Source organism: Limulus polyphemus, unplaced genomic scaffold, assembly GCF_000517525.1.
Source record: "Limulus polyphemus unplaced genomic scaffold, Limulus_polyphemus-2.1.2 Scaffold2359, whole genome shotgun sequence".
Taxonomy (NCBI): Eukaryota; Metazoa; Arthropoda; class Merostomata; order Xiphosura; family Limulidae; genus Limulus; species Limulus polyphemus.
In genome coordinates, this window is record NW_013667969.1 from 91753 (window position 1) to 104723 (window position 12971).

The 12971-nt window shown below is 32.2% G+C and overlaps 2 long non-coding RNA genes across 3 annotated transcripts; one reads left to right on the top strand and one right to left on the bottom strand.

The window, feature by feature from the left end:
• Positions 1-2307: 2307 nt before the first annotated feature.
• Positions 2308-7468, top strand: LOC106466720. 2 transcript variants are annotated; one of them, XR_002612274.1, is made up of 3 exons: positions 2308-2877; positions 3950-5302; positions 7269-7468. It is a non-coding gene; the product is annotated as an uncharacterized LOC106466720 (long non-coding RNA). The 2 variants fall into 2 exon arrangements; XR_002612275.1 differs by lacking the exon at positions 7269-7468 and having other exon boundaries at positions 3950-4557; positions 5089-5855.
• LOC111087602 lies at positions 6389-8691 on the bottom strand. The gene is made up of 2 exons (XR_002612277.1): positions 7785-8691; positions 6389-7389 (listed from the first exon to the last, which is right to left on the bottom strand). It is a non-coding gene; the product is annotated as an uncharacterized LOC111087602 (long non-coding RNA).
• Between the last annotated feature and the right edge of the window lie 4280 nt (positions 8692-12971).

The window sequence follows — 12971 nt, forward strand, 5'->3', positions numbered from 1 at the left end:
TGACTCATTTGCTTAAGTTTTTCATCATTATTATTCTTCAGAAATATTTTTATTTTGCTAACTTGGTTTATTGATACAAGGTTTCTGGATCTGCAAGGAAAAGGAATAAAATAAAACATTTAGTGTGCCTATTAACACGATATTGTTAGCTACTTGGGTGTGCTTGTAGTGTTGCGAGACAAAACAGATAGACAAACTCTTGTATCAGTTGATATGATCATCCAACTATTAAAGTAAGTGGAATATTTATTATTATATATTTTCATGCTTGTAATCGGAGCGGGTGCCTAACTTAACCAGAAACTAAATACTGTATTGTAATTAAAGAACACATTGTTGTGTGAAAAACTTCAGTTAATTGAATAAACTGTCAGAAGTCTTAATGTTAAAGAAACTAGTTTTGATACATTCATGTGTCACATCCTCTTTAGGTCACATTGTCTTCTAGCTGTAAAACTGGCCAACAACCTTTAAGTGACCCATGAACTTTGAATTCCTTTAAGGAGGTCAGAAAGCTGTTCAACTTAAACTGACCTTGGGAAGTGCTGAAATTAGGCAGGCTTTTAATTAAACACCATTCATTGATTCTTCTTTTTACATACTCATCTCAATTGTATAAAATTCTTGTAATCGATGTGATGGCCAGATTCTCCCATACAAAATAAAATGTTGTATGTGTTTCCATATTTAATACCTTATTTCAGAAACTCTTGTTCACAATTTTTCTGGTTTCATCTATGTAACCTTTTCCACAGGATTGGCAAGGTATAATACAAATGCCTTGATTTTTTTTATCTTCAATTGATGTTTTATTTGAAGTAGTTAAGTAATTTTTATTGGTGTTCAGATATTTGTATGTGATTCTAAAGTTATTCTTCCTTAGGGCTTCAGTGTTATTATTGTAGGCAACAATAAAGTTGTTTCATATTATCATTGGTCAGGTTTTTCCTGTCTTCTTGGAAAAAGTTTGTTTTTTGCTGTAAGGTGGCAATTTGTAATGAAACATTGTGGAAAATGGAGTTATTTAAAAATAGGAAAAAATGTTTTGAATTTTACATTCCAGCAATGTCAGATGGCATATGCTATAGACTTTGAAGAAAAAATAAAACGCCATGTTGGTTTGATTTGACGGTATAAGTTCAAGAATGTTTGATATTTTAATATACTATAAACTTTCTAAACACACACATATCAATGTTCGATATACGAACGACAGTGTTCCAATTTAGATTTAACTGGATTAGTGAACTTTTAGGATATCGATAGCTCCTGACGAAGCTGTAATAGCGAACTATTGAGATAATAAAGGTACTTTCTGGAGATACAGGTCGTGATTTTATTTACATGTATAGAAATAATATGTTTTCATGTTTATTGTGGCATGAAAAGAATTTGTTGGTTCTTTGTTTTATCTGGTTATCAAACTTTCCAAGAAAGGAAAGAAATATGACATTTTTCTCCTATTCAGCTTGTCAGTGGGATGTAGGTGATATGTTATTTGTATAACCACACTAAAGAAGTTGTTTTGAAAATGTTTTCAGCAACCTTAATCACATAAAAGAGATCATATTCAGAAATTACTTAATCAAAAGTAGGCCTAATTTCAACACTTCCCTAAGTTACTTTAACAACTTCCTGTATTCTCAAGAGAATTTAATGTTCTGGGGTCACATAAGCATTGTCGACCGGTTTTTTCCTGACAGAAGACAACATGAGACTGAAGAGGATGCATGAATGTGTCAAAACTTTTCTAATATCGAGACAGTTTGTTCTATTTACCATTGTTTTTTTTATCACTGTAGAGTATAATCTAACTTTTTAAGTAACATGAGGTTGAAACCTTGAAAACATTAACTTGTTCAAATTTTTACATGACTTGCACAAGTCAACTATTGTTTCTTATGGTCACCTCGGGTCAAATGTTGAATGTTTGCTGCTACTCAAATACAGAAATGTTCTTTGTTTCAGTTTAGAAATTATGTAATCTATGCTTTGAAGACTTGTTTTTGTGGATCAACATATGTGAATGTCTGTTGTTTGGTTGCTCAATTTAAAAAGTATACTTTACTCAGTAACTAGGGAAGCAAAATAACATACATCAGTATCTATTATAAATTACAGTTATCAAAAACCCTACATCTGATAAAGTTTCTATCATTGGATCTGTCCTCTGTCCAAGTAACAGGGGGAGGAGATTCCCCTGTGTAACAGTATCTCTTGTAAATTACAGTTTTCAGACAACCGACATTGCTAGCGAATCTCCTCCCCTTGTTACTTGGACAGATCCAATGATAGAAACTATCCCCTGTGTAACAGTATCTCTTGTAAATTACAGTTTTCAGAAACCCAACATTGCTAGTGATAGTTTCTATCATTGGATCTGTCCAAGTTACAAGGGGAGGAGATTCCCCCGTGTAACAGTATCTCTTGTAAGTTACAGTTTTCAGAAACCCAACATTGCTAACAATAGTTTCTATCATTGGATCTGTCCAAGTAACAAGGGGAGGAGATTCCCCTGTGTAACAGTATCTCTTGTAAGTTACAGTTTTCAGAAACCCAACATTGCTAACGATAGTTTCTATCACTGGATTAGGACAACTAACTGCTTGGTTGGTTTCTGTGTGTAATCAAAGGCTTACTTTCTTTGTAGGTAGTTTTTACTCAAGATCTAAAAACCACAGAAGCGTGATGAAAACAATGACTGTTACCACTGGCACAGGCATATTTTACCAGGATCCTGATTGCAAGAAACTTACCAACAAACTACAACAACATCATTTCTTCCAGGATAAGAAGAGTTTCCAGTGTCCAGGATGCGGAAAGGATTTCACAAGAAAGTCCAACCTTGTCAGGCATAGCACTTACTATTGCACTCGGGTAAGGTTATTTGTGCCACTTTAAGAGTTGGTACTAAAGAACAAAAATCAATCTATTCTGTGAGGTTTTAGAAATTGTAGAGAAAGGTTTCTTATATTTGTAACCTCTTCATTATCAACTGAATAGTGTGTCTTAATTCTATCTTCCATCAATAACTAAAAGAGTTGACAGAAAACTGAAATACATTAGAAATAGCTTGTTACCAAAAATTGACTGATAAAGGTACATAAAACCAGTAATCATCTGACATTACAAAATTAGTCCAGATAGAAACATAATAATTTTAGTAATATTAACTCTTTAAACCCATAATGTTTTGCTTATTCTGTCACGATTATTGTCATTACTTCCCAATACTTATCAACAAACCTTGTTAAACTTTAAATATTCTTGGTTTGAATTAGTTTTCAGCCAAACAAACATAAAGATTATTGATGGATAAATAGGGATTTTTGCCCAGTCGCTATCCGTCTGCTCTGGTTTAAGGAGTTAAACGTATATAGAACGGAGGTTTATTGTTAGTTTAAAAATCAGGAAATCGTGCATTTACAAAGGAAACTGTAGAAGTGTCATACACATCTCCAATTATATTGAAAGCTCAGGCATGCTTACTTTTAGTATAAATTGCACAAATCTAGTTGCATGAAGTAGACACCAGGTAGCAAATGACTTCTATAGGTAGGTTATATAAAGTTTTACACAGATTAAGTAATAAAAAAAGAAGAAAGGAATGGTTAACCTTCAACCTATAAATTTGGAGATATTTATTTTCGTTTTACACATTTTTAATAAATTAAACTTTCAAACATAATGACTTGGTGTCAGACAACCATCAGTAGGCCTTCTGATAGAATAACTTAGCTGTTTTGTATGTTATAATTGGATTTATAATGAAATATTCATTGATTTGTTTTCATGTAAAATAACAGTGAAACAAATGCTTTAATTTATCTCTCAAATAATATAGTGTTCGTGTTCTATGAACAAAAATACTGACAGTAAACTTAGAAGTAGCATAACAAAAACTTTTCATGTGACAAATATTACAATTTTTTTTTTTGTATTTTCACAGGAAAATCACTAAACTTAATCTCTAGCAAAAATTTGGCATCACGGGAATGGGAAAATATCTGATGAACAGGAGTTCTTGTACATCTTTTACAACTTGCATCTCACCACATGATATCCCAGTTTGGCAGTTGTTGTCTCTTATTATCGTTTGATGAACATTGGAGATGATACGATCTTCTTTTACCTAAATTATAATTACATATTTATACTGTGTGTAGTTTCTGCCAAGGTGTGCTATATATATTTTTTTTCACGATATGTAAATACTGATGGATTATTATTGAAATTTTCATAATAAATAAAAAAAAAAAATCAATTTGATTGTACAACCCACAGGTTACCCCCGTTACCAGTGGTCCAAGCTGACCGTAGAAACTTCAGATGGATTGAGATATTTGTGTCCAGAGTGTATGAAAACATTTCGATCAGCCGACTCTGTCCGAAAGCACCACATGTATTCCCACAGGTCTATCAGGAGCTTTGAGTGTCAGCACTGTCGCAAAATCTTCAAAAGAAACAGCGACCTAAAAACTCATAGTCGTATACGTTGCAAGGACCGATTCTGAGCAACCTGTGTTTGTTATGCAGTTCCTCTTCTTCTATTTATATGTACATATATTTTAAAGACATGCATGTAAATGATAAATTAATTCAACTTGTAGATTATGACAAACTAATTTCTTGGATATAGTTTGTGTTGTGAATAAAATATATCAGATCAATATTAGCTTGGGGTGTTATTCCCTGTTGAAAATATTTTACACTATCAATTTTATAAGTAAACTAGAAGTGTTAAGCATTCCACCTCAGAACAAAATACGTGTATGAAGAATTATAAAGTTTCCTTTAACATCCTACCATCTAGGGTACTACTGAAAATGTGTATAATCAGTTCTATAACGTATGCAGAATCTCTTACTTGTCCTGGTAAATTCCACTTTATTGTTTGGAATATTCTGTAAGATCTTTGTTGTTGTTGTAGTAGAAGTCATCCATTTACCCAAGTCACAATTCCACTTTTGTTTTAAAGTAGTGTAGGTGTATTCTGCTACATTGGCCATTAATAGTCTCTCTCTCTCCCGTCTTGTTTATACGTTCAAACACACCATAGAATTCAACATCTGTATTGGTATGTTCCAGGAAACTACTACCTCAGTTGGGCCCAGCAAGCAGTAGTTACCCCAACAGGAACAAGGTACATGTGTCCTGTCTGTAACAAAACCTTCAGCTCGGGAACGTCCCTTAGTGTGCATCACCTTCGACAGCATCGAACAATCCACAAGTGTAAGAGCTGTGGGCAAGAATTTGGCGAGAAAAATGACCTCAAACTTCATTATTCATTTTGCAGGAGAAAGTAATACTACCTAAAAGATTTCATTTTAAATTAATTTTGTTCAGAGAACATTTTACAAGCAAGGGAAAAAAAGCTGCATTTCTCATTATCGACAAAATGTCAGATACTATCGCAGAAGTAAATGCAATAAACAAACTTAATGGATCACGCAGCAGCTTAAGGTGAAAGCTGTGAAATTTTGTTTTTCTCAAACCTACAAAGATTATGAGAAGAGCAGAATGTGATTTTTAAATAAATTCAAATAAGTTAACTAATTATCAGATGTGTGTCCAATGTTATTTGTAGAATATATTTTAAGTACTTCTTTTTTATTAAAAAAAGAAAAACAATATTAGCATTATTGTAATTACTAATGTAGATGAACCAACACCAAAAGAGCATAATGTGAGTATCGAATACCAGTTACGGTGATTTAAGTACACAATTATGTAATTAAGACATCCAAGTTATTTTGTAATAAATTTGTTTAATTAATCTAAACAACTCCACTTGTAGATCATTATTTTTCTAATTTATTTAACAGTTTCAGCATTTAACAGAGAGAAGAACAATCACACAGGAACCAGTAATCCTTATAAATTTATGATGTAAATAAAAAATAATTTATCTATCTTCCATAAATAGTTAAAATCATTTGGTCTTATGTGCTATCAGAATGATCAATAAGTTTGATGACTTCAAACGACTATATTACACATTTATATTTTAATACTACCGCACACATCTTGAAAAATATTTCTTCTCAGGCTAGATCTACCAACCAACTGAAAAAGTTTATCTTAATACTAAAAATAATTGACCTTGTAACACCAAAATGTTGTGTTTTTTAATTAAACACTGAACATTTCCCTTTACAGCTTCTTCAGCCAGACATTGTGTGTGTGTTATAAGGTCATTTATGTCTAGTATTAATATGTCTTGTATATACCAATATTCACTACAGAAATTAAAATTTGATATTTTTCTCTTTAGAATGTTAGATAAACATTGTCATGGTCTTTCGTTGACTTACCATTAGACATAAGTATCGAGACATAAGTAACGGTAATTGTTAAGCAGTACAAAATTTATCGGCTTTTTTCTTTCAACCATGTAGTAATAATTAAAATGTATGCACCTCTTGAGATGGAATTTATTCAGTGAAATCCTGTTACAGTGGTTCAACACTGGTGTACTTTCCTTTCGTGAGCCCTGAGGTTAGTTTTTAAAGTGAACATTTTGGAGCACACTTTACACTGAAAGAAAGGTCTGGCTATCTGATGCGATTCCATATGCCTTCTGTAATTGTACCTGTTGAAGAATCCTCGCTTGCAGAACGAACAGTAGGCACTGGTATCATAAGACCTCACTGACTGCTTTGTTGGTCTTCCTCGTGCTGGTACTAGTCGCAGCCCTAATTTGAGGTCATACACTGAAAAGTAGATTTTTATTAATTTGTAAGCATGATAAACTTTATAAAAACATGATAGATAGTTGATTGTTACAAACAGTCTCTTTCATAAAAGCCATTTCATTCCGTAGTTTCTTTAGTGTAGTATGTCCTAAATTTTAATGATGGCTAAGTTACATGGAGTAAATTCTATTTACATTTGAAGATTAATTAATATTTCCTGTTTAGGTTGTAACTGGACTAATTACCATATAGCAAACTGTGTACTACAATATTTACTTTCTTTTGAACAAGATAGAACCTGCTTCTATACATGGTACCGATTTAATTGGATTAATGTTTTATTTTTTTTAAATTAAAATCTGTGAAGTGTCCAGATTTAAGAGTAAACATGAAAATTATGTTTGGACAGTACAATAACTACAAAAAAAATGGCTTCATCTTATTGACGATACACATTCATGATATATCTTCATGTGTTTTTGTAAATTACTTTTCCAAGTAAATAATTTATTGCAGAATTTGCAGTTGAAAATTTCTCGGTGGACCTGATGCGTTTTCATATGTCTTTTAAAGGAAGACTTGTTGAAAAATCCTCGATGACAGAAATAGCAGTAAACATCGTTTCTAAGAACAGCCGACTGTTTAGATGGTCTTCCTCTTGCTGGTACTAATCTGAAACAGCTAGCTCCTGGATCTAGAAACAAAAGAAAAGCAAGCATATCATTTATAAAATATATTGATGGCTTTGGTACATTTGTAGAGCCATTTTAAAAACACAAGTTCAGTGTACTGTTGTTATATCGAGAAGCTTTGGACCCGTTTTAATATGGTTAATTATTACTAAATGACCCTAGAGCAGTGTAAATCTTCTAATCGACATTTTTAAAACAAACACTTAACTAAACTTCATAGATAAGATGTATTTATTATTGACATGTAGGTCCAATGTTTTGGTTTAAAATAGTATTCTGAGCTGTATTGTCATATAGCAGCCTGACCATAAATATTTCTATGGTAATGAAATGGTTTAATAACTGATACATAAACATCAATCACTGATATAGCATAGAAAGTTTACTTGGTAGTTACATTACAAAAAAAGCATGCCAAGACTTCCGACTGTCTCAACTGTCCGAAGTGACAACTTCGTGGATTCTTCTCATGTGTACTTTGAGGTTCCATTTGAAGGTGAATGGTTTCTGACAAAAATCGCAACGAAAGAGCTCTCTATCAACAAGATGAGTTTTCATGTGCCTGCTGAAAGAAGACCTATCAAAAAATCCTCGATGACAGAAGTGGCAATAAGTATTACTTCTAACCGAGAGGTCGGCACTTTTCCCTAGAGATTGTTTAGATGGTCTTCCTCTCATAGGGACTAACCTCAAATGCCCAGTCCTTCCTCCTACGAATAAAACACAAGCTGTCATCGAATGTTATTCAACTCCATTTCTTTCCATTTACAAAAATAGAGAAGTAAACTTCACATTCTAGAGAACAATACTTGTTTTGTCGCAAAAGAAATTTAAAAATGTTATTCAACAGCAAGCTCAAACTGTAAACTTCTTTGGGAAGAAACTAAACGTATAGACTTATTTATAAATTTTGATTACTTCTTATTGAACTTTTACTAAACTTTCAGGAAAATGCTGAACCATCTGGTAATAAAAAAGAATAATCATATTTAAATATACTAAAACAAAAGAGAGAAAAGTTTAAACCACCAGTACACATAATGAATGTTAAAACACTTTATTAATTCATTCAGGGAAAAATAAAAGTTACACAATTAATTGATGTTGATACAATCAGTAATTATTAAAACTAAATTCTGGCTTTAGTAGAGAGCTCTGGAATGATGAGAAATTTTATTTAAACCATATAACATCTTGATCACAACTATTATACAAAGTGAGTATAGTTTTAGTACATGTCAGTTCTTACAAAATTTTGTAAATTTCCATTATCTGACTTTTTTAAAAAGTAGTTAACAATTACATATTCATCAATTACAGTAATTTTTGATGTTATAAATAGAAACTGTCTGACAGTGCATGTGGGTCATTTTGTTTAGAAATTTTGCTCAAGAAGAAGGATAAAAAACATGAAATCGGGCACTTTTCTACTTTTTTTTTTATAGATTTTGGCTTTGAATTTAAAGACAAGTACTTAATTACTACCTTCCACAAAGCATCTAATGAGATCGTTACGGATTTAATAACAACAGATGGAAGGAGAACATTATCTAACACTAAATGTACAGCTTTTGCTTCTTTCATTGGTAACTGCAGCTAAATATGCTACAACCAGCCAATACACACATTCTGCCGGGAACCTTATCAGTAGTAAGATTGAGGCAAGGGTATCTTTTAAAACCTACAGTACAAATATTTCAATTCTACAGCTGTTTATTTACACATATTTGGACAATTTACCAATACAGTTTTTAATCGTTATACGTTTTACATACTCACAAAACTAGAAATTAATTTCTACTTCTAGAAAAATAGAAAATTATGAAGACTTTTTTCTGTTAATTGCTTTTGATTGTTTTTAAAGTTCTTCTAAAAAATGTTGTCTTGAAGAGAACACAGCTTGTTCCTTCCCGTTGCTCTACCCAGGAAGATCCGGTGTACTTCTCTCTTATGCTTGGCCAGACTTTCGGGATGGTTGTACGATCTGCCACACACGGTGCACGACACAACCGTTCTGTTACCGTGGATGAATTTCCGGTGCTTCCACAGACCCGATGCACATGCAAAAGTAGCATGACAGATACCACATTTAAATTCTTTCCTTCCTGAAACAACAAAAAACAAAGCATGTTACTTAAAAAAAAGTAAACAATTTATTTTCCTTTATCTGCTAAATAGGCATAATTACAAATAATTTAAAAGAATGGCACAAGCCACCAACATTTTAACAAGCACAGCTGAAGATAATCACTTTTTACAACATCTCTTCCAAATTTGAAAATATTTACAGAAAAGAAACTTGTTCCAACAATATTTTAAAACTTTTACTTTCACTTCTGCTTGATGAAATAATGTATACAAATACCACCATCCATTATAATATTCCTGGTGGAATCAAAACACTGTAACTGACTACTTTTTTAAATGTATACAAAATGAAAAATTTCTTCCAAGCTGTATTTTATGCATTTACAACGAATTGACTGGTTGATTTCATCCAGAGATTATAATCTACTACGAGAGATGGTTGGCCTTCATGGATAAAGTTCACCGGTATATAAATCTGACATCAATCCAGGTAAAGGATACCGCTGATCGTTTGAAATCCTACTGGTGCACTTCTCTAAAAAAAAATTAAAGATATGTAAACAAAAAAGTACAGAGTTTATAATAGTTATCAGAAACTGGGAGTGTTAGTAGTAGAGATACTGACAGAAATTATTTTTAAATCCGACATCAATCCAGGTAAAGGATACCGCTGATCGTTTGAAATCCTACTGGTGCACTTCTCTAAAAAAAAATTAAAGATATGTAAACAAAAAAGTACAGAGTTTATAATAGTTATCAGAAACTGGGAGTGTTAGTAGTAGAGATACTGACAGAAATTATTTTTAATTCATTAAAATTCTTATATTTCAAGGACATCTTTTCTAACTCAGTTCTGTGTATCAAATGTTGAATTGGTGATTTTCTATTGAAGCTAAGATTGTTATTTACTCTTAGAAACTACATAAAATTACAGATAGCTAAAACTAAGGAGAAAACAATCCCTTGTACATGTATGCTGAATACACATAGTAAATAAAAAAACTGGCTGAAACTGAGAAGAAAACTCCTAATACATCAAATATTCTGAAGGTAATAAATATGAAATTAACTTAAACTACAGGAAAAATAGAACCCTACTGACACCACATATACCAAAGCAAGCACATTAAAAACACCGAAGATATCATAATTCTAGTGTTGTATTCCTGCTGTCTGGAATGTAACTGGAGTACTGTGTGAGACATATTGGTGTTTATAACAATTAGCTCCTAATGAAGCATATTGTGAAATATCAAGCAAAGAAGAAAGCTTTCTCTTATTGCCAAATTATTGGCCTGATATCAAAGAAATACTCCTAATGTATTAAACAGAGTTACTAAGAATTCAGTAAAAATTAAGAACACAATCCTAATGACACCAGGTTTTCTAAAGTAGATGTTAAAACTATTAAACATTTGCTGAAATAGAATAAGGAGTATAATCATATTGATGCTGTTTTGCAGTACATAAAGTATTACAAGATATCTAGTTAAAACTAAGGGAAAAAAACACTCTCTTACGCACCAAAGTAGACATGATAATTACAAGTTTAAATGAAGGAGGAAATACAGTACTAACGTTCCAGTATTGTTAGAAACATAAATAAAGTTAAAATCAAACAGGAAATATAATCATGATGACTCCCATATATATTCTACTAATAAAATAATATTCTGATGCACCTGAGATAAACAATCAAAACACAAACTGATCAAAATTGAGGAGGGAATAGAATCATAATGACACTACATATTATAAAGTATGTAAGTAGGGGAAACAATTTTGGGTGTGTGTGTGCAAAGTTGTGTAAAGACTATTTGAACATAATTGTCCATGATTTTGAACTGATAGGCTAGAGCAGTGGTTTTCAAATTTTATGATGCCATGGAATTCTTTTATTTCATTCCTTCCATCATGGAAACCAAACCCTAAACCATAGCCTACGTGAAAATGACCAAGTTCATAAAAGTATTACGTAAAATTGCAAACAGATACACAAAAATATTATAATGTACATCAACTGACTCATGATTTTTTTAAAATATATATTTGGTCCTTAATGGGTTAATACTCAATAACTGATTTAAAAAACAAAAGCCATTACCTGTTATCTTTGTATGGAACCCCTGAAGACCCTATGCAGAACCCTGAGGTTCAATGGAATGCAATTTAAAAACCAACGGACTACAGGAAAGGTAGCTATTCCACAGAACCTACCATCAATTATATAGTAACTCTTGACGATAAAGTGGGATTTTACCATTGCTTCGGCAGCTGACATCAATGTTTTGTCTATGGTGTTTTAAGTCTGTTTTACTTCACCATATAGTAACCTAAATTAATTTATGTATGTGAATAATATCATGACTTTTCGTAGAACTCATTTTTCGATATTATACAACGTACCAACTGTTTAATGATTGTATATATATTACTGATTTCTTTTTCACTAGAGATGAAATAAAAAAAAATCTGTAGCGTAGAGGCTTAATGCATTCTTTGATTGGCCGTACCATCTGCTGTGGACTGTACTTTTGTCTATTCAAGGCTCATCAACACAGCTCGAGTCAGCAGACCAAAGAAATACTATTAGGCCTCTTATAATGGTGAAGTGCATATAATATCTATGGTGTTTTGATTCTGTTTTACTTAACCATATTTTTTGGTGTTTTATCTTCATTAGGATATTTTACTTCTAGCATTATGACTAGACATAAATAAGTGTACAGGTTTTTGTAAAGATGTACATCCAATAGTTTAAATTCAAATGTTTCTTTCCACACATTTATTGCTCCATTGCAGAAAAACTAGTCTAGGCTAAGTTATTTGACTGAACACAGGTTTATTGTTCCATAATCACATATATATCTCATATATTTTTCTACCGACACGCATCAAAATTTTTCAAAATTAAAATACATTTACGTTAAAAACTTTCACAATTCACTACATGATCGTTGACCCTTCATAATTTCGTCCTGTACCATTTCACGAGTCACTCATCCCATACCAGTAACTCCACCAAATTGTAGCTTCCGTGTCAGTCTTACTTCTCATCCTAAAGAAATGAAAAATCCCTTAACCTAAGAGGAAACTCACCAAAAGAAGCTAGAGTATATAATGTGTAGAGACTAACGCATGAAGCTTCTTCTCTTGTACCTCATCTAATTGCTAGAAGATGTTACTTAGAGAGGAGACACCACACTAAAGATCTTGTACTTCAGGTAAGAACTACAGATACAATGAAGTTGGTATCCCTTACTCTTTATACAAATAAAAAACGAAACCCTTTTCACGCCAACCACCGGAAACATGAAGACTTATAGTTGTAGCTATAATAAGACTGACAGGTGAAGCTAAAGTATGACCAATAAGTGGAGCTACAGGAAGATTGACAGTTGTAGCTATAATAAGACTGACAAGTGAAGCTAAAGTAAGACTGACAGTTATAACTATAATAAGACTGACAGGTGAAGCTAAAGTAAGACTGACAGTT